The sequence below is a fragment of the Apus apus genome, chromosome 2 (genome assembly GCF_020740795.1).
Source record: "Apus apus isolate bApuApu2 chromosome 2, bApuApu2.pri.cur, whole genome shotgun sequence".
Classification (NCBI taxonomy): Eukaryota; Metazoa; Chordata; class Aves; order Apodiformes; family Apodidae; genus Apus; species Apus apus.
In genome coordinates, this window is record NC_067283.1 from 124,339,874 (window position 1) to 124,364,472 (window position 24,599).

Sequence of the window (24,599 nt, forward strand, 5' to 3'; positions counted from 1 at the left end):
TCAGAGCAGCCAGAGCAGGCTGGGGCCAGTGGTTATTGATTCAGGGATAGGGTATCTCAAGGACCAGGCCTGTCATGTGGGAAGTGACGGCCCTGACAGAATGGGCTGAGCTAGAGAGGCATGCTTAAACAAGTTATGATATTACTCTCTGTGGTGTAGTCCTTTATCTGCCTGTAACACTCATTTTCCTTTCTAAAATAAATTATAGCCTTATTGAGATGCCCTCTCCAGCTGAGCGGCCACCCATTGCCCCAGCACCAACATCTCTGCCTGTCCACACCTTGCATGTGGACACATCCACAGGCTCACCTGGCTCACAGGGAGTCACATGTGATTTATGCTACACAGAAACAGTCATTGTGTAAGAGACCTGGATTACTTGGGTCTCCTTCTCTTTAAGGTAAATTTAATCTGGTCAGTTGAGTGCAGAATCAGTGGAAAAAAGCCTCCATGATCTTTTGGTAGTTTGCATATAATTTTTTTATTTTTTTTTTAATCCTGTTATTACCATGACTATAACTACCTAGCTGGGACAAGCCAATCTCCAGTGAGTGGTGCTTTGAGAATGAAACAGAAGCCCAACGCAGGAGACTGCCAGATCCCCTTTCTAAGGATGCTCAGAGGAGCCAACACAGAGGAATCCCCATGCCCAGCAGCTGTTTAGGTTTCATGGTGATCTGCAGGCTGGCTTTTCCACAGAGAAGTGGGTGTCCAGTATGTGAGCTCTGTTGCAGGGAGTCTAGGAGTCAGGCATCCTTGCTGAAGGGAATGCTGATAAAAGTGCTCAAGATACTCTCCTCCAAATTCCCCTTTGTTGCAGTTCATCCTGCCATTTTGTCCTGCTTAGCTGAGTGAAAATTTGCCGCTCTTGGTAGATAAGATGTTTATGTACCTGTTGTCTTAACATGTTCTTTTTCAGGAGTTAAAAATGGACCTAACAACCACCTGAAAGACTTGGGCTGTAGTTAAATAAATGGCTTTGCAGGGAAGGCAGGCAGTTTTTTAATGCTTACTTCTAAGACCAGCAGCTGATCAGTTGCAGCATTGCTACTGAGCTATGGGTAGAGCAAGCTACATGTAGAAAGCCTGAGTAGCATGATTTAGTGAGGTCGTAGACTGCCCCTTTCATAGACTTCAGCAAGGCCAGTAAAGAAAGCCCACTTTTGGTCATTTGTCCAGCTTTCTTGGAACAGAGCTGCTGGTAATGACTCTGCAGCTGGAAGAGATGGTGGGAGACAGCATTTATGAGGAGTGCTGCAAATTCATCCTCCTCAGCTTTACAGAGAGGATAAAGTATCGGTAAGATGAGCTTTCAAATTGCAAGCTCACAATTTTTCATGCTGTCAGAATTCTGATACTACAATTCCCCAAAGCACATGGAGGTTTGGGGTGAGGGGTTTCAGAAGCTGGGCTGGGTATCGCTGCATGTCTCAAGAGTGCCAGGCCTCTGGTGTCCAAGGGAGGGATGCTGGGTGAGCATGCCAAGGCTTCCTTGCTCTCCCTTCACAGGCAGGGAGCCATTATGTTTGCTTACAGATATTCAAAGGAAGTTTAATTTATACAAGTAAATAGGACCGTACTTCTTGATGTGCTGTGGGAGCAAATGTGTTGTTTCTATTATTGACCAGAAGCCATTGCTCCGGGGTGGGACTGGGCTGTGCTAGGGGCTGTGCCCTGATGGAAGCACAGCTTCAGGCAACTGGAGCAGGATGAGGAAGGCTGGAGCCTGTGCTGGACAGCTTCGCATGCCATGGTCTGAACATGTCAGTGACTTTCCTTACATTATATTCATACTCTCCCTGTCCAGTGATTGAAAAATTGAGGGTTTGGATGACATTTAAGTCAGCAGCTTAACCATCCACTCACATAAAACCAGCCTTGTGTTTCCACAGGAGGTGTTCTGATTAATTTAATTTATCATCATTAGAATGTAAATAAAGGTAATACAGCAAGCATAACACAACGTGACAGAAGTAGCAAACAGGGCAAAATAGATTGTATTATCTCAGACTGTGTGATCTTTCTGTGCTTTGCATCAGATGGGCAACAATGGTTCATTAATTGTGTGAGGGGCTGTGGCCTGGAGAGAGATGCCCAACAGGCACATTCCTGTCCTGACAGTTCCTTTGTTTGGACAAGGAGTTTTGGGAATATACATGATTACTGGGTAAAATCACAGTTGTCTAGAAATGTTAGTACTATAGGAATTGCCTTCTTCTCCCACTAAGATGAATGTTGGAAATATGCCTTAGCATTTGCAAGGCAGTGATGAGTGATTTAGCATAATTATGTGTGATTTTACATGGTTTTGCTACTACTGAAGGGATGTCTTGGCTGCCCATTTGGCCCTTCTCTGTGTCTGGAGACTGACCCTACAACAGGCAGCCTCAGCCTGTGGTCCATGGTCGGTCTTCCTCCAAGAGGTCAGCCAAAGGCAGCCGTCAGAAGTGAGGCTGTTGTGAGTAGGTTTAGATTTGTGAGACTTGAAACCTTAACCAAACCACTGGGCACATATTAGCATCTCACAAATAGAAACAGCTTGAGCATTCCTGCTGTTAAGTCTGAATAACTGCTCTGGTAGGTACAAGAGCCAGCCTTCAGCACAGATGCCAGTTGTGTTTTGATGCAATCAAGGCTCTGCTTCTCAGATTTTGCCCTCTTGCACTATCTGCGTGTTGGCTTCACTTGCTTGAAGCTGCAAATGTCTTGAAATGGAGCCTAGGCATGCAGACTTTTAAAAAATGTGCTTCCTCCTCCCTTTTCTCTCCAGTTTGCCAAGTGCCTTTTCCTGCCTTTGCTAGCTACATGAAGGTAATTACTTTATAAATGTATACTTGGGGAGACCAAGACTGGGGAGACCTTTAAAATGAAAGAGGGTAGATATAGATTTGATATTAGGAAAAATTCTTCACTCTGAGGGTGGTGAGACACTGGAACAGGTTGTCCAGGGAAGCTGTGGCTGCCCCCCCATGTAAGTCTTCAAAGTCAGGTTGAATGGGGCTTTGAGCAACCAGGTCTTGTGGGAGGTCTCCCTGCCCATGCAGGGGGGTTGGAACTAGATGATCTTTAAGGTCCCTTCCAACTCAAACCATTCTATGACTATGGTTCTGTGATTTTTTTAGCCAATTTACATATATCTTATTCTTACTGCTCTCTCCCCTTCTCTTTTTTGATGAAAAACAGGAAGAAAAAGCCCAGGTTTTAAAAATATAAATTCTAAAATATCAGGCATGAACTATTAAGCTGTACTCCCTATACTGTCCTAAGAAATAGCTTTCAAAATCATGACATTAATAAAATCTCCACCTCTCATAATCAAGCTTTTATGCTTGCCTTTCAGATTTAGAAACTGGCCCTCCTTGTGACTGGGATTTGCAGGGTAAAGCTTCATGGCTGCAGTTCCAGAGGACACATTCTTTTTTACAAAAAAACCCCAAACCTACTGAGTGTGGTCCTGCCTGTCAGTCACCTGTAATTTCTTGTCAACCCAGAGAGACTGTTCCCAAGCAAAGGACCCTGCAAAAGCTGTGCAGTGTGAGGAGGTTTGTTGTGACTAATGCAAACTGATAGTTCTTGCAAGGGAAGGCAGTGCCAGGGGGGCCATTCGCCTCCCCTTGTTTCAAGGGAGCCTGTGGAAAGCAGCCTGGGTCAGGAGGAGCTGCTAATATTCCCCTCTCAGGAAGAGCAAATGTGGGCTGGCCTTAATGAGAAAGGAAAAATTCTGTGATCATGTCCCTGTGTATTTCAAAGGCATAGATCACAACTGAAAGTAATTTTTGCTTCTTTGTTTTTTTATCTTTTTCAATTCAAGTCAGCTAAATAACAAATACAGATACAGGAGCCTTTGTATTAGCATGTACAGGGGGCTTTCAGTGATGCTGCTTGCTAGGAGGGGCTAAAACAAGAGAAACTTCCTTTTTGCTGCACGTCTTTATTTTTTTAAAAGGACTATTTATTCCTTACCAACTCACTCATTTCCCTAGCTTTTCATGTGGTGAACTCTTAATATCCCTTCTAACCAATTTTTTTTCTCTCTTTAATTGTTTTCTCAAAAATAACTTAGAATGTGACAAATAAACCATTACCAAACATATTACCTTCTTCTCAATGGTTTATTCATCAGATGCTGCCCACAGATTTTGGGCCCTTTGTCCTGCTTTGTTTTGAACAGCATCCTAAGATTCCTGGCTGGAAAGAGAAGACACAGCTTTTCCTTTGCTTTCCGACCAGCCTGCTCCTTCTTCTCCAGTTGTCAAATGTCAGATGTGATTATGCTGTCCTAAGGAGATAGCTCTTTGCTCTGTCACCATAAGAAACCATGTAATTGACAGTCCCGTGGGGGTGGTGGGAAGCAGGATCAGCTGGGCTTGAGCACGAGTGATAATCTAGCCTGGTTTTCCACTCCCAAAGCCCTGGCCAGGTTCACAGTTTAAACTGCAAATGATGATGGTAAGAGGATGGTAATAAGATGTCACTGTGGGTGATGCCGTTGCTGCTGCCAGGAAGTTGGCGGTGCTCCTGGAGAACGGGGGTGACCTCAGGCGCTCTTCTGCGGTGAGATGTTTTGATGGCAATGCAAAGCTAGCTCTCCATGAGCCTGCCAGCACAGTTTAGATACAAGGCAGATGTGTGAGGTTGAGGAGGGAGGGGAGGAAGCTGCAGAGAATGTTTTAGGCTCCTTTGAATGAGGTTTTACAGGAATAATTATGAATAAGAATGGTTAATAAAAGCACTGTGGATTTTTAGCTGAGTGGGGAAACTATAGGGTACTGAAATACTTCTGCTGTGTTTCTATAACAAATTAGTAATAAAAATGCAGTTTCTCTGAGAAAGCCTTTATGGAGCAATAATAGCAAAGTCACCTCCAATTAAAACCTCAGCATGATGGACAGCAAGTCCCTGTGCAAAAAGTGAAATAGTGGAGTTCAAATGTTTTTCCCACAGTTCAGCAAAGCTGCTGGACTAAGAAAGCTAAGTGAGTACAGCGGGTAGTTGCCAGGTAAGACCCCTCAGACAGTTGGAAAATACAGTGTCCTGGCAGCAGCTGGGGTAGCAGTCAGTGTCTGGGCTTGACAACAACTGGGAGCAGCCTGTGAAAAGAAGGATTGGAGAAGTGGGAGCCAGGGTAGCCTGCATCCACCCACCGCCCTTCAGCAAGAGGCCTGGTGTCACTGCTGCTTTGTACTCGATACTGCTATTTCTGTTCAAGTACACAAGCACCTGTGAACTAAGTGGTCTAGGAGTTCAGGCCATGTTGAAATGGCCATGCTGAAAGGGCTCTTAAATGGAGGCTTTGGAATTTAATAATTCAAATAGTTTCATTTAAATGTAAGTAGGAAAGCAATACAAATTAATTCTATAGCCAAAAGGGTGACTGTTTTTAAAATTCTATGTAAAATCAATAGATCAACTCTAATAAATTAAACAAGCATCTCTTAATCTTTTCATATCCTTGATTCCTTTGAAGGAAGTCTAGTTTTCATAGAATCACAGAATCATAGAATAGTTTGGGTGGTAAGGGACCTTTAAAAGGCATTTAGTCCAACTCCCCTGCTGAAAGCTGGAACATTTTCAACTAGATCAGGTCGCTCAGAGCCCCACCCAACCTGACCTTGAATGTTGCCAGGGATGGGACATCTACCACTTCTCTGGGCAACCTGTTTCAGTATTTCACCACCCTCATTGTAAAAAAATAATTCTTTATATCTAGTCTAAATCTATTATCTTTTAATTTAAAAACATTACCACTTGTCTTATTGCTATGGGCCCTGCTAAAAATTTTGTCCCCATCTTTCTTAAAAGCCCCCTTTTAGTATTGAAAGGCCACAATAAGGTTTCCTCAGATCCTTCTCTTTTACAAGCTGAACTACCCCAACTCTCTCTACCTGTCTTCATAGGAGAGGTGCTGCAGCCCTCTGATCATCTTCGTGGCCATCCTCTGGATTCCATGTCTTCCTTCTGAGGACTCCAGAACAGGACACAGTACTCCAGGAGGGCTCTCACCAGAGCAGACTAGAGGGGGAGAATCACCTCCCTTGCCCTGCTGGCCATGCTTCTTTTGATGCTGCCCAGGATACAGTTGGCTTTCTGGGCTGCAAGTGTACATTGCCAGTCCATATTGAGCTTTTTCTCAACCAAAACCCCCAAGTCCTTCTCTCGATCCTTTCATCCCCCAGCCTGTATTGATATGAGGAATTCCCCAACCCATGTGCAAGACTTTGCACTTGGCCTTGTTGAACCTTATGAGATTCACACGGGCCCACTTCTTGAGCTTGTCCACATCCCTCTGGATGGCACCCTATCCCTCAGGCATGTCAACTGCACCACTCAGTTTAGTGTCGTCTACAGACTTGCTGAGGGTGCAGTTCAAGTTGATCAGACTATAGGATTTTTGTTACCATACTGTAAATATCACTGTGAGAGAACAGCAAATTTTAAAATACTGAGCCATTGACATCTGCTGGTTTCTGAACTGTTACCATTATTTTACTGCAGAGAATCTGATTCTCAGTTTTCTGTACCATTTTTAGGTTGTTTTTGTGCCATATGAGCATCTCCTGGTATTTGGGAAACACTTGGAAGAGAGCCACTTGATGTACAAAACCTGGATCTGAATGAATTCTTTGTTCTCCCTTTATTCCTGATCTGCATCGAGTATGGTCTGCGCATGCAGAGAGAGAACAGAAACTGGATAGTGCCTTTGTCTGTGCTTTATAAAGCACTGACTTCCATTGTACCTTTGTGAAACTGTTTAGTACCTCCCTCCAAATTTCCTTTGGTTGCAAAATGCCACTGCTGTTGCCTTGAGCTGTGACAGAGATTGTACTTCAGCACCACACCAGGTCATGGTCCCTCCTGCAGACTGCCTACTGCTCCTTCCAGACAGGACAGAAAAGAAATTTCACAAAATACACAAATCTCTGTCACCCTGGCAGTAGGGCAAGCAGGACTCTCTGAGTTGTGCCATTTGAGGAGTCCTCCTCACCTCCTCTTATTGGCATCTCCAGTGCCTAGCAGCACAGCAGTGCTGGTTTAAGTAATGTCTCCGCTCCTGGTGGCATGAAGTGATGAGTACAAGAAGCGCCTTCTTTCCTGGCTGATTGAAAACATTAGACAGATGCTCCAAACCAGATCTTGGGCTGGTATTAGTCACCATATATACATCAGCTGAGCTCCTCTTGTCCTTAACAGTTAGATCTTCTTGTCTAAATATCCTATCATAAATAAAAATGGTTGGTTCATTCTCACCTCTGCCATGACGGGACTGGCAGAGGTTGTGTGGGGGAGTGGGCTCCTGACCTGCAAGGTGTCCCCTGCAAACCCACTCATCCTAGTATCAGCCTGTGTCAACAAGAGGTGTCAGACTTAAGGGACTGGCATCATGGGGATCCCTACTGGTTGCCCAGCTCTTGCGAGGAGGTCAAGCCAACAGCCTGGTGGACACATGTGCTGGGCATTGTCCCATTGGTTGGAGGGTGAAGGGTAGGACTCATGCTTACGGTAGTGCCCAAAACCATCTTCAGCCCCTCACTGGCAGGTCTCAACTTTTCTGCCCTAGTGTGTGCTTGTTGTGCATGCCACACAGGTCAGGCTTATGGCTGAACTGCCGTGATCACTGGTGCACGAGCCACATGGTCTTATAACTGCCAAATTACAGTGTTCACTTTGGAAAATAGTGGTAATGTACAGGAATGACTGAAAGGCCATTTTGTCTGTTCTTCTAAACACTTGGTGCAGCTCTTTGGTTAAATCTAGTTTGCTTTCCTTGACTTTATGGTATTAAATTCTCAGAAAGACATTTTCTCCTAGATTTTAAGCCTAAGTAAAGAGCTTATTTTTTTCATACAGAAATGTGCTCGTTAGAGTGCTAATTTAATACACTCAGTTCATCAATGATTTCCGGCTCTCTGATTCATTTTATGGCATCAAATTCCACTGGAGTAAGTGAACTGCAAAGCCTACCCTTCTTCTTACAACATGTCTCTCCTGGCACTAGAAATGTACTGATACTGAAACAAAAATAAGTGTAAGCCCCTGTTGTGAACCGGGAAGAGGCCAAGCATGTTTTTGCTCAACTGACAAGCTTAGGAAGTCAAGAGACAACTTAATTGAACAATTAGTTCACCAACTGGATGAAGTCTCAAATTACACGAATGACAAAACTATCGATTGTTTTTTAAAAAATACATGCTATTTCTTGCAGCAGAAACAGCATGTAGTAATTAGAGGTTGGGTTTTCTTGCTTTCACAGTTCAAGAGAAGGACTAGACTCCAATTCCAATTGACACAGCATAAATTCATTGTACCTTCTTATAATTTAGCTTTAGAAATAATTTTTAGCTTACATGACACTTTATATTTTTAATAGGTTATAAGAAACAGTTTCAAGTGAATTTGCATCAGACAGAAAAGATATCTTAGTCCTCTCCTCTATCTCCCCATTCCTCCTTATAGTTACTTTTCTTCTTTGCCTGGTTTTCTCTGAAGCTGGTGGGCAGATTGCTGGTGAACAGACCAGGTAAGTCCCCAGCAGAGCAAGCAGGCAGCAGCTGAAGCCCCGCAAGGGGCTGTTGCAAGAGTGATGCCTCCTGGGTTCCTGTGTGCTGCCTTGAGAAAAAAGACCCCCAGACTTTGCAGAAAACCCGTGAAATGAAGGACTGGGAACGTGCTGAGTGGGACACTGGAAGCGTGGCGTCTGTTCTCGACTCTGCCACTGGCCCTCTGAGCTTCTGCAAGTTACTGCAAAGCTCGGTCCCTCCTGTGTGTTTACTTGTCCGTAGTCCTTCTGATAGTTCAAGCAGTGTCACCCCAGAGCTGAGTAATGAGCAAAATGAGAACTTTTCTTCCAGTCCGCAGGTTTTTATTGCCTGAAATTTATCTACTCTCTGTCTAGGCAGTACTACCACTAGCTGTTTCAAAGGGTGAATAGAAATTCTAGCCCTTTATTCAGTCTGTCTTCTGATTTATGCTGTGCAAGGACCCACAATTATTATATTATTATATTCAGACTTAAATCCCCTTGAAATATATTTCCCAGTGTTGGGTCAGATTTCATAGAGTAAAATATACTGAAAAGAATCCTTTCAGACCCCTTGGCTGCAGCTTTTGAGCTCCCAGGTGTTGGTGGGCAGCAAGTTAAAGAAACCAACTATGTTCAGTGAGCTCTTTGACCTGTTAATGCTAGAAGCTCCCATGGTAAAGGGAATTCCAACATTTTTCTCTTTAAATCTTGTCACAAACATAAGGAAAGCTGTCTCTCATCTCTTCGCATACTTCGTATTTTGGTGATAATACCAAACCAGAAGCATTTGTGAGTCTGTGAACATAAATGAGACAGAGCAGAAAATTATTTTTTTGTGGACAGGAAAAATCTTGGAATTTACAGCAACTCCCTCATCTGTTTCCTGGTTTTGTGTTCTTCTCAGTTTCAAAACGTCACCAGTTATCATGGATTTAGGGAACAGACAGACAGACCAAAGAGAGCACCACATCTTTATTAGTTTACTACCAAGTGGCTTCTGATGCACTTTTGGTAAAAACAAAACAAACCCCAAAACAGTAATTTTAAATTTGGGATGCAGAGACTATGTACACAACCAGCTTATACAGTCAAGGCAGTTCACTGGTGAGACATCACTAATACCTGGACATGTTATTAAATTTTTGAGAAAATAGAGAGAATAGCAATGATAATGGTTGAAAAGCTTACAGAATTATCCAGAATTTTCTAAAAATTGTTTTATGAAGAGCCACAGCAAGATATCACAGTAACAATCAAAAAAAGGCAGATGAAATTCAGTGCTAAGGGAAAAACGTGCACATGGGGAAAAGGAAGTTCAACTATATTCATGTGTCAAACTTGCATAACCTACTAGAAAGAGATTTTTGAGGAGCTCCTGTGACCTTGCAAAGTGTCAGGGCTCAGGGGCGATGCAAAAGATACACAGATTATCAGGAGTGTTGGAAGCACCATTGAGAAATAGACTAATTTTTGTTATTGTGTTGTAGAACTCTGTTTTGCAACACTGGAGATAAAAATAAAGTGCAGGACATTTGTGTATTCTGAAGCTCAGGAGCTCTGACATTACAAGATAGAAGTAAAGCAGTGTTGTCTTTGTCCTTTGAAATGTTATTAGAAATCTGTTTTTCTCAATATATTGACTCTCAAGGTTCCAGATTAAATACCAGTTTATTTCAGTGTTTTGAGAAACTGCAATACAGAAAAAAAAAATAAAATAAAAAAAAAAGTATCTTTTTGGCATAAAGAGATAGGAGCTTTTGGTATTTGAAGTGAATCAGAATCTCTGTCAAGAAAGACTGAAGTCCTCCTTAACAGAAAAAAGGGGGGGAACTGGAACACTTGAGCCCAGTTGTGAAACCACGTTGGTTTTTGCTGGTCTTACTGATGTCTGTGGGAGTTTTACATCAGCCTTAAAACCAATAAACCAATGGGATTAAGAAATGAATACAGTATTTGGCATTTTAATGATTGATAGGAACTTATGAGGCAAGAACACAATGCATTATGAAGTGAAAGCAGGACTCAGGATATACTCGTTGTTTATGTCAGAGTTGCACTGGTCTGATAGAAAGATATGAACTAAGACACTGTTTGCACATTTTTTAAGAAACATATGAAGTGTTCTATTTAGCTGATTAAATTGGTTTGCTTTCAGATTTACAGCCTGCAAGCTAAATTCTGTGTTTAGATTATAGACTCACCAGCCCCCGACATTCAAAATGCATGAATCAGAGCATTAAAATAATGACATTTCCAAATACACTAAAATCCAGGCTTTTTTTTTTTTTTTTCTTTTTTCTCCCCCTGGATTTTCTTGAGCTTGTAAATGCCATGGTTTCTGACTTTTCTTTGTATCCACAAGAGATAATTTTTTTTCTCTTTAATGCAATTGAGCAGCTTCAGGAGTTGAAGTCTCACTGTCTGGCATCTTGTCTTAGCAAATACATATGAAATATCTGTGAATATTAAATATCCCAAGACTTGCAATAGGAAGATGAGAGCTGACAGCCAGATGGTTGAGGTATAGGTAGTGTCAAGAAAAGGCTAGAGTCCAAAGCCCTACTCTAAGGGCTGTGCCTGTGAGGTTGATGTTGGGTTTGAGGGCTGGATTTATCCAGCCATCTCCAGGCAGGGTGCATGGTGCCAAGCTCCCAGGGACACAGTGCTCATTGCTCTGTTGGTGGCCATGACCCAAGCACACTGCCTAGCTATTCTTCTATCAGTTTCTCCTGTAACTTCGTATTTAACTTCATCAAATTGTGCCTACAACAATATTCAAGGATGAGGATTTCTATGCTAAATGTTGGGGTTTTTTCAACCTCTGCAGTCAGGAGAAACACATGGTTTACATTTTGTTGTGGATGGGCACTTCCAGAGAAATTAACTACTTTTAAGTACAAACTTATGAGAGAGATGCATCTGGAGAGTGTTTCAGCTCATTGTGAAAAAGGGTGGTTTGAATTCTTAGAATGAGTTACCTGATGCAGAGTCCTCTCTCTTCTTCTTCTTCTTGTCTATGGAAGGACCATTGACACCTCACTTGGCCACGACTGCGCAGCCTGTGGTGCTGCAGACAGCTGATTGGACCTTCCTGAGAGGGAGGGAACTGCTTGTCTTTATAAATTCTCTTACTTTTCCCTGAGCCTAAACTAAAGCTGGCTCTGCTCTTTTCTAGGTTTTAGGATTCAAAGATGAACACATTGCACTATCATCACCAGAAGATTCTACCTCTTAGAATAGCTTGAGAAAAAGCTTTGATTTTTGTTGAAGTATTCCTTGTAGTTTCCAGAAAGCCGGTGAGTGTAGAAAGCTGGCAGTCTGCACCTAGAAATCAGTCTGATTTACTTTGCCAAACTACACTCACTCTCTGTTCTTTTTTGTTTGATGGGCATTATTTTTTGGGTTATTTCAAGAGAGTGGCCAGAATCCCATTATGTGATCCTGCAGGACCCCACATATCAGCAAAATGACCACGTCCCAGAGCACTGAAGTGACCTATAGGTCTGATCACAGCACTGTAAAGCAGAGGCATGTCTTTATGCTGTCTCAGTCAGTTTGTTAATTTGGTTCAGCAATGCAATTTTCCAAGTGACTATGGAAAGGGCTGTGTTAAAATGGGGCGTTTAATGGTTGTGTACATACTCACACACCCAGAGTGCACCTGTTTTTTTCTCTAAGGTACCCACCTAGTAGATATGATTTTGGTAGAGGCTTCTATTCTAGATGTAGAGGTACATTTCAGTTATAAAATATAGAATTTGCAAAGAAGATGAAAAGTAGTTTTGAGGAACTGCTAATTTTTGTGGATGCACTGTATCTTACAAAAGAAATTGTACTAACAAAGACAGGCTAAGGTTCATTATTAACACTCAACATAGGTCTTCCCAAGAGCCTAGTTTTCTGATGCCCATCAGCAATGCTGGCATTAACTTCATTTCTCTGGTGCCGTTTTGAACATCAAATCACCAGCTTGGCAACAACGGCGTTTTGATTCTGCTTGGTTTGGTGACTGTTATGGTTTAAGTGGCCCCAGCACAGTGTTGGACACCTATAAGAGGAACTAGAGTGAGGGTCTTTAGGACAGTGAAAGATCAAAAAAGTCGGAACAAGGACAGTCAGTATTCCTCCCTCTTCCTGCCATACCCTATAAAAGCCAGGAGAACCAGAAGCTCAGCCCTTTTTCTTCCTGCACTTTGTTCCCTGCTGCTGCTGTTGCTTGGAGGTTCTTCAATTTGCCACGTGCTCTCCAGGCACCAACTCCATCAGGTGCTGTGAGGAGCCACCTCCTGAAGCAGTGTTACTGCAAGGGACTCTCACCCACCTATTCCTGCGATCATTGAGATCGGTTTTATATGTACTTGTATATAAGTTTATATATCTGTTCTTTCCCCCACGTATTATTCCTGTTTGAATTTCCAACCCTTATGACTTTCTTCCTTGTCCCCCTTTTATCTTACCGTGAGAGGGTCAAGGGGGGAGTAATAGGGAGCAATTCTGTCTTCTGGTTTGTTGTTCTCCCTGACTATTTAAACCAGGCCAGTGACCAACTACTTGTGTCCCCAGGTGCTCTGCTGAGCAAGCAATGTATATTTTCCTCTTGGTCAGTTGTAAAAAGAGTAACAAGTTGCAATCCTTTTTGGGAAAAGCGTGTCTGTGATTTGAGTGTGCAAAAAGCCTTCACACTGGGCATGCAGCACTGATGAGTTATGCGACTGGCTTATTCAGATTTCTGCCTTTATTTGTCTGTCCCTTACACCTATCACTTAAATACACCCACTTCCAGAAAGAAATGCATCAACAGATTGAAAGCTCGTAGAATCCTATGTAAACAGTCTCCTTCAGAAAGTAATGAGTATTATATGAAGTTGAAACTGCTGCAAGGATATAGCTAATAATATGTACAGAAAGAATTCAGCTAACATATTTACCCTCCATTTTGGAAACAGCGTCATGAGATCTACATTGATGACAACTGTCAGACTTCATCTAGGACTGATTGAGATTTTGTGACTTCAGCATCTGTTCCCCTTCCTACGCAGTAATTTCATTTAAAATAAGACGTCAAGATCTGAAATATTTCATTAAGTAATCATCTTTTGGTTTATATAGAGTAACTCTAGGAATATAGAAAGAAAATGTTCAGAAATTGAACTTCTTAGGGAAAAGAAAATCTCTCAAAGCAGAAACCCAGAATAAATATGGATCAACGTTTTGTCAAATTTTGCTATCAGGGTTCTGTCACAAGGTACAGAAGAAGTAATACATGTCACCTTTTTGACAAGAATCTTCTGTTCACTGTACCATACAGCCTGCTGGAAAAGCAACATCCTAAGACAGGCCTTCCTCTACCCATCTTTAGCACAAGCCTGCTTTGAGGATGTATCTAAACCATCTTTCTTCTTGAACAGATTTTCTCTGTTTTTGCATTCTCTCCAGTGAATTTGAAGTAGTCACAGAATCACAGAATCCTCATGGTTGGGAAGGACTTCTGAGATCACCAAGTCCAACCATCAACACATAAAACCCAAACAAACACAAACAACCACACAAACTCCACGAATAAACACCCACAAAAAATCCCCTACAACCCTGGCCACTAGAGCATGCCCTGAAGTGCCACACCTACATGTTTCTTGAATACCTCCAAGGATGGTGACTAAACCACCTCCCTGGGCAGGCTGTTCCAGTGCCTTGTATATCTTTCAGTATACAAGTTCTTTTTAATACCCAATCTAAACCTCCCCTGCTGCAACTTCAGGCCATTTCCTCTGGTCCTGTCATTATTCACTTGGGAGAAGAGGCCAACACCCACCTCCCTACAGCCTCCTTTCATGTAGTTGTAGAGGCCAATGAGATCTCCCCCCAGCCTTCTGTTCTTAAAACTAAACAACCCCAGTCTCCTCAGCCGCTCCTCGTATGACTTGTTCTCTAGACCCTTCACCAGCTTGGTAGCTCTTCTCTAGGCATGCTCCAGCACTTCAATGTTCTTCTTGTAGTGAGGGGCCCAGAACTGAATGCAGTACATACGTGACATGGTTTATGCATGGATTAAAAACTGGGTTAAAATGGGCTGATGTCTGTTCTCTCTTCCGCTAGCAGTGTGAGGAGTTATGAGCCTCTTCCCTGCTGAGTACATACGTGACATGGTTTTAGCCATGGATTGTTAGATTCTCCAGGAGGATGCTGTGGGAGACTGTGTCCAAGGCCTTGCTGAAGTCAAGGTAGATCACATCCACAGCCCTCCCCTCATCCACTAGGCGGGTCACCCAGTCATAGAAGGAGTTAAGATTGGTCAGGCAAGACCTTCCTTTCCTATACCCATGTTGGCTGGACCTGATCGCCTGGTTGTCTTCTACATGCTGCTTGATGGCACTCAGGATGATCTGTTCCATAACCTTGCCAGGCACCAAGACCAGGCTGACAGGCCTCTAGTTACCCAGATCCTCCTGCCGGCCTTTGTTGTGGATGGGCGTTGCACTGGCCAACGTCCAGTCACCTGGGACCTCCTCAGTCAGCCAGGACTGGTGATAAATGATTGAGAGCGGCTTAGCCAGTTCTTTTGCCAGCTCCCTGAGCACCCTAGGATGAATCCCATCTGGACCCATGGACTTGTTGGGATCTAAGTGGCACAGCAGGTCCCTGACTACTTCCTCCTGGATTACATAGAAAGAGATCAAGTTGGTTAAAGGAAGACCTCCCTTTCAAAAACCCACACTGGCCAACCCTGATCCCCTGGCCGCCCTGCACTTTGCCATGTGAGCTCACTCAAGATGAGCCTTTCTGTGATCTTTCCTGGTCCCCAGGTCAGGCTGACAGGCCTGTAGTTCCCTGGATCCTCCTTCTGGCCCTTATTGTAGATGGGCATCACATTAGCCAGCCTCCAGTCATCTGGGAACTCCCCTGTTGGCCAGGATTGTTGATAAATGATGGAGAGAGGCTTAGTGAGCTCCCCTGCCAGCTCCCTCAGCACTTTAGGGTGGATCCTATCAGGCCCCGTAGACTTGTGTCTAGGTGGAGAAGCAGATCATTAACTACTTTGTCCTGGATTATGTGTGAGGGGTGGTTGTTCTGCTCTCCGTCATTATCTTCCAGCTCAGGAGGCTGAACACCCTGAGGGTAGCTGGTCTGACTATTAAAGATGGAGGCAAATAAGGCATCAAGCGTCTCAGCCTTTTCCTCATCCCTGGTTGCAATGCTTCCCCCCACATCCCGTAAGGGATGGGGATTCTCCCTGGCTCTTTTTTTATTGTTGATGTATTTGTATAAAACTTTTTTTGTTGTCCCTTATGTCAGTGGCCATGTTGAGCTCCAGCTGGGCTTCTGCCTCCCTAATTTTCTCTCTCTATGACCTAACAAGATCTCTGTCCTGCTCTTTAGTTGCCTGCCCTTTCTTCCAAATGTGATAAACCCCCCCTTTTTCCTAAGTCCAAGCAAAAGCTCCCTGTTCAAGCCGGCTGTCTTCCCCACCCTTTCATCTTCCATCTTGGGCCTTTAAGTTTTCCTTCTTGAAGAGCAGCCAGTTTTCCTGGACCCCTTTGCCCTTCAGGACTTTCTCAACCAGTGTCCTGAACAAGCCAGAGTCTGCCCTCCAGAAGTCCTAGGTAGAGGTTCTGCCAACTCCCCTCCTTACATCACTCACAATTGAAAACTTCACCATTTCATGATCACTAAGCCCAAGACGGCCTCCAACCACCACATCTCCTCCTAGGACCTGCCCTGGTAAGCTCACTTACCTGTTGTGCCAGAAAGTTATCTTCCATACATAATCTCATCTGAAATGTGTGAACATTCATGTATTCAGAGATTACAAACATTGGGCTTTCTGAGCAGGCTGCCTAATGATGTAGGGGAATTTGTGTCCCTGGAGAGGTTTGGGACCAGGCTGAGCAGATGCCCTGAATTCAGCATAGGAACTGCTGGTGCAGTGTAGCCATAGCTGTGAGAAAGAGGCATAAACCTCTTGAGCTTCCCCCTTGAGATCCTTTGCAATCTGGTTTTCTGCAAAGTGCCTGGGTGGCATCATTTTGATGAGCTAAGAGAAAGAAGCTTTCAGCTGAACCTGTCCTGGGTTCCTGGCAGAAACACTCATGTGTGGAAGTGCGAGCTGAGGCACCCTTGCTGGTTGGAAGTTAACCTTCCATCCTAGACTTACTCACAGGAGAGTTCAAACCATGAACCTCATAATTCTTTGCAACAATATCTGCCACAGATGAACTATATAATCAGGAATAGTTTACCTAAGATCTGATAATTTCTGTGACTGGAATTAAAATTTGCTGGTTTATTCATACAGCAGTACTTTTATTTGCTGCAGGTCAATACGACTTCTTAAATAATCAATTGATAGAGAGATTGCATTTTTTGAGCTGACACTGAAGAACCTCATAAAATTTGTTCAGATTGATTAGATGACACTCATTTAGGAGGAGAACAAATAGGTATTAACTTACATGTAAACATAGGTTTGATGAAATGGCCGTTATCAGAAGTATAGGTTTTTTACATTCCTCTGGATGTAGATTACTGTCAATACAGTCACTCATAAGGAAAGATTTTATAATTCCTGAAGGGGCTCAAAATTTAGATAGCTGTTAGAGAGTGATTCTTTGCATTTTTTTCTTTTGTGGCAACACTTGCTAAGTATTATTTTTAAAATGGGCTGATGTCTGTTCTCTCTTCCGCTAGAAGTGTGAGGAGTTATGTGCCTCTTCCCTGCTGAATACATACGTGACATGGTTTATGCATCTCATTTTAAATTGTGCTGATATATTGGAAACAGATAACAGAGACACCAGAAAATAGCTTGTACTTTAAACACTTCTGTAGTCATTGGCAGGACTACTCAAACCTATTCAGGTACATTTAAAAATCCAGCATGTAGGATATATAATTTGGTCTTTGAATTATAAACTTGGTCCATTTTTGGCTGATAAACTTGAACCCAAGTACTTAAGTTCCTTTATGGGCTCCAAAGCTTTTACTGTTAATTTGCAAGCAGGCTTTTTCACATCTCTTAGGAGTCTCTGTCACAATTAGATGGAGACTTGCTATGAAAAGAAGAGACCATGTCCAATCACATCAACCAGATCAGCTGATTATCTGATTTCTCATCTCAGTAACTGGAATGCAACTTCTCTGAAGTCCTTAGTAGCCTTGAGATGAAAAATTGGCTTAACAGATCTGCCTGTGGTTGGTTTGTTTTCCTGAACAGTGTTACACTGTGCCAGACCCTCAGAATGGCTTGAAGTTAACAAGCAGTGACAATAAAGTAATGATAATTGTAAGAGTGATTTATGTCCACCAGGTAACCCCAGCACTAGATCACTATTTAACTGAATTATTTGTGAACCAGAATGTAATCAGATAGCACCAATTATTTTTTTCCTTCCTATCATGGCTGTGTTGAGGCTAATGTAACTCCAACCAGTGACAAGTCTGAACAAACAGAAGCAACAATCAGAATATACAAGCAGTGAACATACAACTCTGGTATAGATATCCTGTCATCCTGGAGGACCTCAGTGGAAGGTACTTCTCATGTTCACACCATGCCTGCACGAGAACAGAATTCAATTCAAATAGGTCCTCAAATAGGAGCAGAGTATGTTTCTGAGCTGGATGCTCACTGGCCAGCACCCTCACGGGTGCTCCAAGGAAGCTGTGAACAGGGGAGCTGCCAGGGACATGTGTCTGCTCCCAGGTGGGAGCTCTTGCAGGGGAGTTTGGTTATGCTAAGTTCATTCTTTTTGGACAGATAAATCTTAGGGCAAAATTCTACCAACTCTGTTATTTCCAAGATAGGACTCTGTGCTTCCAGATAGCTCAATGGGACCCCTGAGTGCAGAGATTTCAGGACACCAAAGAGCACAGATCATGATTGCAATCTGTAATCTTTCCGGTAGAAGAGCTTCTTGGGTTTGGAAACAATGATGCCCATTTGCTTAGCTCACAGACTTTATGCTCTCCCCTCTCACTGTCTTGGCTCCATCTGTTTCCCCAATTTCCTGCTTTCGTGCTCTTCTGGGCTGATCATTAGACCTGCCCCAACCAGCCCCACTGCAAGAGCTGCTTCATAAGTGCTTTCTCTATCTTGGCTTTGCTTTGCAGTAGTGCAAGTTTTGGAGCCATTTCCTGACAGTTTCCCATCCTTCTTGATCTTGAGGGGTTTCTAAAAGTAGAGTGGACTGACAAAGTCTGTTAACAAAACCATGAATCTTTTGTTTCTCAACTGGAAAAGAACAAAGTAAAATTACACCGGAAAGAAAAAAAAAAATGCATCTCTAAATAGACTTTAGATTATTTAAACAAAGAAGTAAATATATTTACTTGTAAGCTCTACAAGTGAAGTATATGCTGTGCAAAATAAAAGTATTAGGTCAGTTCCATCTAGTCTCATCTGAGAGAACTTGCCTCTTCTGCTGTTCTGCATGTCTGGATGCCTAGCAGGGCCTCCAATAATGATCAATTTGTCAGAATGGTCTCTCCATTATATGCAAGACATCCAGCATTTTGCATCTGAAACTCTGTGCTTTGTGTGCACTTTACCAGCTTAGCAAGTAGCTGGCTTTTGTTGCTGTTTTAAAATATATTTATTTTTTAATTGTGATGCAAGCTGTCAGCATGTAACCTGTCATATTTCACTTTTGTATCAAGTTATGCATTTTGTATGCAACTGTTTGCATGTGCATTCATTCTGGGAAAGCAAGTGTAACTACACTCCAAAAAACATCAGACTTAAAGTACAAAAGAACGTGAATTTCTATCTTTCGGTATTCATCCCTCTCTTTACAAAATTTATTTTAGGGCACAAGGGGAAAAATTTTCAGCTGTTTAGCTGGTTATCACAGCTAGTGATTCTTTATTTTAGTTGTCCTCTCATTATTAATACAGCAGATTGCTATGGTAATAACATTCATCAAAATAAATTAATTAGATGTTCCTATCTTCTATGCTTTAACTGGAATTTCATTGTGATTTCACAGAAGTGACATTTTCATTTGAGCCAAAGTACTGTTAATACCTGAGTTAAACAAAATAATTGTCTTCACGCTTGAGCTCTGGGATATTATTTGCACTGCTTGCTTTAAAGTTGCATAGTCCTGAACTAAATATTCAAAAATGTTGAAGAACTTCAAAGGATCATAATCCTGAAGTAATCCAACAAGTATTAACAGTCTCTCCTCCCTAAAATGAGAATCATTACATAAATAATTATTTTGCCATAGTAAATAATCCACTGACATTTACAATAATCATCCCTATTGGAGGATGAAATAAATATGAAGTTGCACATAAGACTATAAATAGTAAGAATTTTGATGCCAGGCAGTTTCAAAATACTAAAGAAAAATAGATGAGTGCTGGCTACGTGAAATAAATGTTTAGTTCCTAGAAACACAAGCATGTGAAGAGAGCAGCTATGTGTGAAAGTAACCATGGCGCAGACCTGCCCAACACCCTCCTCCCCTACTGGTGGGGGGCATTGGTCACTGTACCCTATGTCTGACTGAATTGTCTGAAGTTTGTTTTTAATAGTTATAGCTTGTCTCAACTGGAGGGAGTCTCAGCATGAAGTCTCCATTTAAAATCTAAAGCACAGCCTGTGGGGCCAGGGTCTTGCACAATGGCATGGATGGTATGGACAACTCCTTGTAGGAAAGAGACAGTGATGAGTAGTCGGGGTTAGTGTAGGGCCTTTTAGGCAGGGTGTTATGCAATTTTTGTTGCTCTCTGCTGATCTTAGCTGGCCTGTGAGTTTCCTAACCAAAGCTGTACTATCCCTTGATGGAGGTTATGAACACTTTTTTGGCTGGTTTCATCACACGGACAGTCTATTAATGTACTCTAGATGCTGGAAGCAGCAGCCTCTTAGCTCAGATGCAGGTGAGGACTTGCAAAGTGATTTTAAGTGCCAAGTATCAAAGCTGCAAGCAGAGATTACTCCTGAGAATGGGTAGATGCTGTGCAAGATCCATTGCTCTGGGGTGATGTAGTTGTATCATGCCTTGGCCACAAATTACTGCAGGCCCTGCATAGGTTTGACCAGCACATGCTGGTGTGCCTCCTGACTTGTGTTGTTCACAATTCCAAAATACAGGCACTTGAATGCAAATCTTCTGGAGCCCTGAGGATGAGCACCACTTCCCAGGTTTCACAAGAAACCCCCTCTGGTTGCTCTTTCACCTCATCCTAACGCATAGTGACACTACGTGCTGCCTTGCTCTCCAGCTGCCACCATGAACCTGTTTTTGTTTCTGACAGAAGTTGGGGACAAGGCATACCCAAGGCTTGACTTGAATAAAAGAGGTCCTGAGCAGCCCATGAACAGGGCCGAAGGTTTGCAACAGGGAATCCACCTTGGTCAGATCTCAACCTGTCATCTTTTCCCTCACAAAAAAAAAATAAATTAGCAATTTTGCAAGCTACATATATATAGATGTAAAGAAAAATGAGAGATAACACTATTTTAACACTATTTTACTTCCACCCCTCCCCTGACTTGATGAACATTCTCGTGATCCTTTTTCTTCCAAGACCAGCCAAAGTTAATCACCAGAACATGTAGCCAGATTCCGGTCTTGCAGAGGTTTGCAGGTGGAGCCCTGCAGTTGAGAAAGGTTTAATTGTCCCAGAATGGTTTAATTGACCCAGAATGCCACAAATTCACAGCTAAAAAGGGGAAACTCAGGAGCTGGAGAATACAGTTAACTCAGTGTGCTGTAATTGATGGACACTTTGGGGGCACAGGGAGCTAAGCAGGCTGTGTAGTAAGCAGCACATGTGAAGGACATTTTTGTGCTGAGAAATTAAAGCTAGTGTGGAGTGTGACATTAGAGTAAGTTGGATCCCTGGGAAGCATAGCACAGGTCACAAAGGAGAATGCTGTATTGCAGCAGGAAAAGGATAGAGAAGAATCTTGACCATACTGATGTTTAATACAACCTGGTCAGCAGTGGTAATACTAAGTGAAAAAACAGAAAAGGGATGCAAGACAGTGATAATCTCTAGACAGTTTTGATATCTCTGGCACAGTCTCCGTGATAACATTTCCTGCTTGCTTTTGTAGCTATTCCATTTAAGGTTTAATTGATAAATGTGTCCATTTTGTTGCATTGCTCTTTCTTTAAATGGTGTGTTACAAGGGCCTAAGCTTTGAGTGGAAGTGGTTACGTGGAATCCTGCTGTGTTGGACCGTTTCCATAGGTACTCTGTTAAAATGTAGGATGCCAGGCAGAAGCAGAATTTGGCATGGTGTTAGAAAATCAGGATGCTGCTTTGAAGTTTCATGTTTTACTACACTGACAATGGTACAGATCTTCTTTCTATGAAAAGGTGTAAAATCTGCAAAACTGCCTACTCAAGAATTGAAATCTCATCAGTATCATGCATTTTTAAATGACACAAACACTTAAAAGCACATGTTCCTCTTCTCTCAGTGAAATACAGGTCTCTTTGGATATGCTATCTCAAAAGGCTTCATTTTTTTCCTCAAGGATGAGAATCCCAACATTTACAATGACATCTGCCCAGTGCTGCAGTCTCTGCAATGCCCTACTGACATTCTGCTGAGTGTTTAGAATTATTAAAGATGTAGAGAAATTTGAGAGATTTATTTTAATTTCATAATCTTGATTGGGATCTAATCTTTAAGGATACAAGCTGAAAATGTCCTGTGCATGTCCCTATTAATTGCAGTAACACTATTATTAAACAAATGTTAATTACAATCATAATGCAATTTGATTAATGTAATAAATTATAATCTATCTTTTTATTAGACTCATAGTAATTATTTACATCTTCATTATACTCTGATTTTGTTTACATGGTATAAAAGCTTAAAAGCTATAAAAGCTATTTTCTCTGGTTAAACCTGTACATTTGTCAGTGGGAGAATGTAAGCCACCCAATGTTTTACTCTACATGAACTTTTCAAGTGGATGAGTATTCATTTTGAAGTCATATGACCCTGACAAGAATAGCCTCTATGAAGTCAAGGAGAAACAACGTGGAGCATCTCAGTGTCCTTAAACAAACTGCACATTTCAGTAAATATCAGAGATTTATTGGTGAGCCAGAGGGAGATGAAGGAAAGGCTAAGGTTAAGACTACCATTTGTAACTTTCAAATCACTTAAGAGCAGGGTGGAAATGTAGCCCTTTGAAGTCCCCCAGGCTGAATGGTGTGAATGTTTCCTGTTGACCCCTTCTGCTGCTTCTCTTCGGAGCTGTGCCAGAGCAGTACATTTTGCACCCATGTCCTAAGTAAGGTTTGTCCCTCAGCAGTTAACAGGAAAATCAGTGTAGAGTGGAAGCTCTTGCATATTTAGACTTAAATGTGCATTTCTGATTCACCTTTATTTTAAAGAACAAAAGGCTAAGTTGTGTAGATCTCTGAAGAATACGGAAAAACTCAGGAAACTCCGGTGAGACAGGCAGACCTTAACATGTCAGGAGGAAATAGGTAGCTCGTGTTTCTGGTCTGTCTTTTCTCCTTGCATCATTCATCCAAAGTCATGAGTCAGCATTCTTTCAAAATCAAGTATTTTTTCCTTGTAGAAAGCAAATCAGCTTGCAAGAGCTCCTACCCAGCTATCAAGCAATTCTGTTTGACTCCAACGGCATTTTCGACAATTTATAAAAGGAACTGGTCAATCACTATCGTCACTGAATTAGAATATTAACTTTATTTCTGATGTGATTTAAGTAATGCAACAACAGCAGGTAAAAACAGGCTCTCTGACGTGGATGTGCATCTGTGGCTTCTGGGAACAAAGACTCTTCTTCAAGAAAGACCCAGTGTCATCTTTACGAGACACAGATTGCTAAGGAGTTAAAGGTTGCTCTGGAGCAATGTGTGCCAGACTGCTGTATCCAATCTGATCTTATGCTTGACTTTGATTACTTCTGCCACAGTGACTATTAAGGTTAGAAATATTGGAGTGGCATTTAAAAAAACAAACAAACAACCAACAAAAAAGAACTATTAAGGGTAGAGGAGAGCATTCCTAGTTAAAGCAGTTCTTTAAACAACAGTGGTATCTCAGGTCTGAAAAATTCATTCATCTGTTTAATAAAATCTGGAAATAACAGAGTTATATCAAACAGGTTCAAGGATTCCTGTTACAAAAAGTGACTAGTGCATTTTATGTGTTAGGCTCTGGGCAGTAAGAGGAATGCAGAAGGATGCAATCATACAGCCACGATGAACAACAGAACACCACTTCCCATATTTTCTTACCTTAGCTCTTCTCAGCTTTTCCCAGTGTCTCCACAGTGTCTTCTCCAAATGCTTTTCAGGTTTCCACTACTGCCATCGTTTGGGATAATACCCCATACAATGTTAAATATGTTAATACAATTAATATACTGTAAATAGGTCTGTAACCATCCCCCTTGCTATATTTGATGTCCTCTGAAACAGGCTTGTGTTTAGTCCCCTGATACAATGAGAAGGTCTAGAAGAATAGGGAATAATAACACAGCCTGCAAGCTCATGTCAGCTATTTCATGCCAGCTATTTCGTGCCAAATGTTGTTCTCAAGCACCTGGCAAGCACAATTCATTCATTTTCCAAATGTCAGTGGCCAGCCAGCTCCTCAGGACATTCCCTCCCAATGCAGGGACACTCGATAGGCGCAACCAGGCAGTGTTTGGCCACCAGCCTTGTTCCTGAGTCACATGCGTAAACTGTACGGACGGAAGCACCTCGTTTCTTTTTTTGTCTTGCAAGTGGCAGCTTTTTCTGTTATCCTTCCCATTTATTTTACTTCACCATCACTATGTCGTGGTATTTCAAGGGTGCATTGATAAGACGTGTATTCAGAGTACTGAAAATACTCCATAGGTGCCGAGATGCGACAACTAGTTTCTACTGCGATACACAAAATGTTCACGGTGTGCTGTAAGCACCTAGCTTTTGAGGACTGGTGCAGATCTGCTGTATGCACCATTATTCATCACTGTCATCTCCAGGATACAAAGCTCCAGTCCCAGTGTTTGTTGGTGGGGCAAGTGTAGGTGTTGGAGGCCTCTGCTCGCCAGCACCTGAGCCCAAGGATGCTGCTCCACCACCTCCT

At 42.3% G+C, this 24,599-nt stretch overlaps 1 long non-coding RNA gene across 2 annotated transcripts in view; it reads right to left on the reverse strand.

Moving 5' to 3' along the window:
- Nucleotides 1-24,510, reverse strand: part of LOC127381550 (uncharacterized) — a 61,211-nt gene extending 36,701 nt beyond the window's left edge. For both annotated transcript variants that reach the window (XR_007888745.1, XR_007888746.1), the window contains exon 1: nt 23,762-24,510. This is a non-coding gene — a long non-coding RNA (uncharacterized LOC127381550). The remainder of the gene's footprint in view (nt 1-23,761) is intronic.
- Nucleotides 24,511-24,599: the final 89 nt, after the last annotated feature.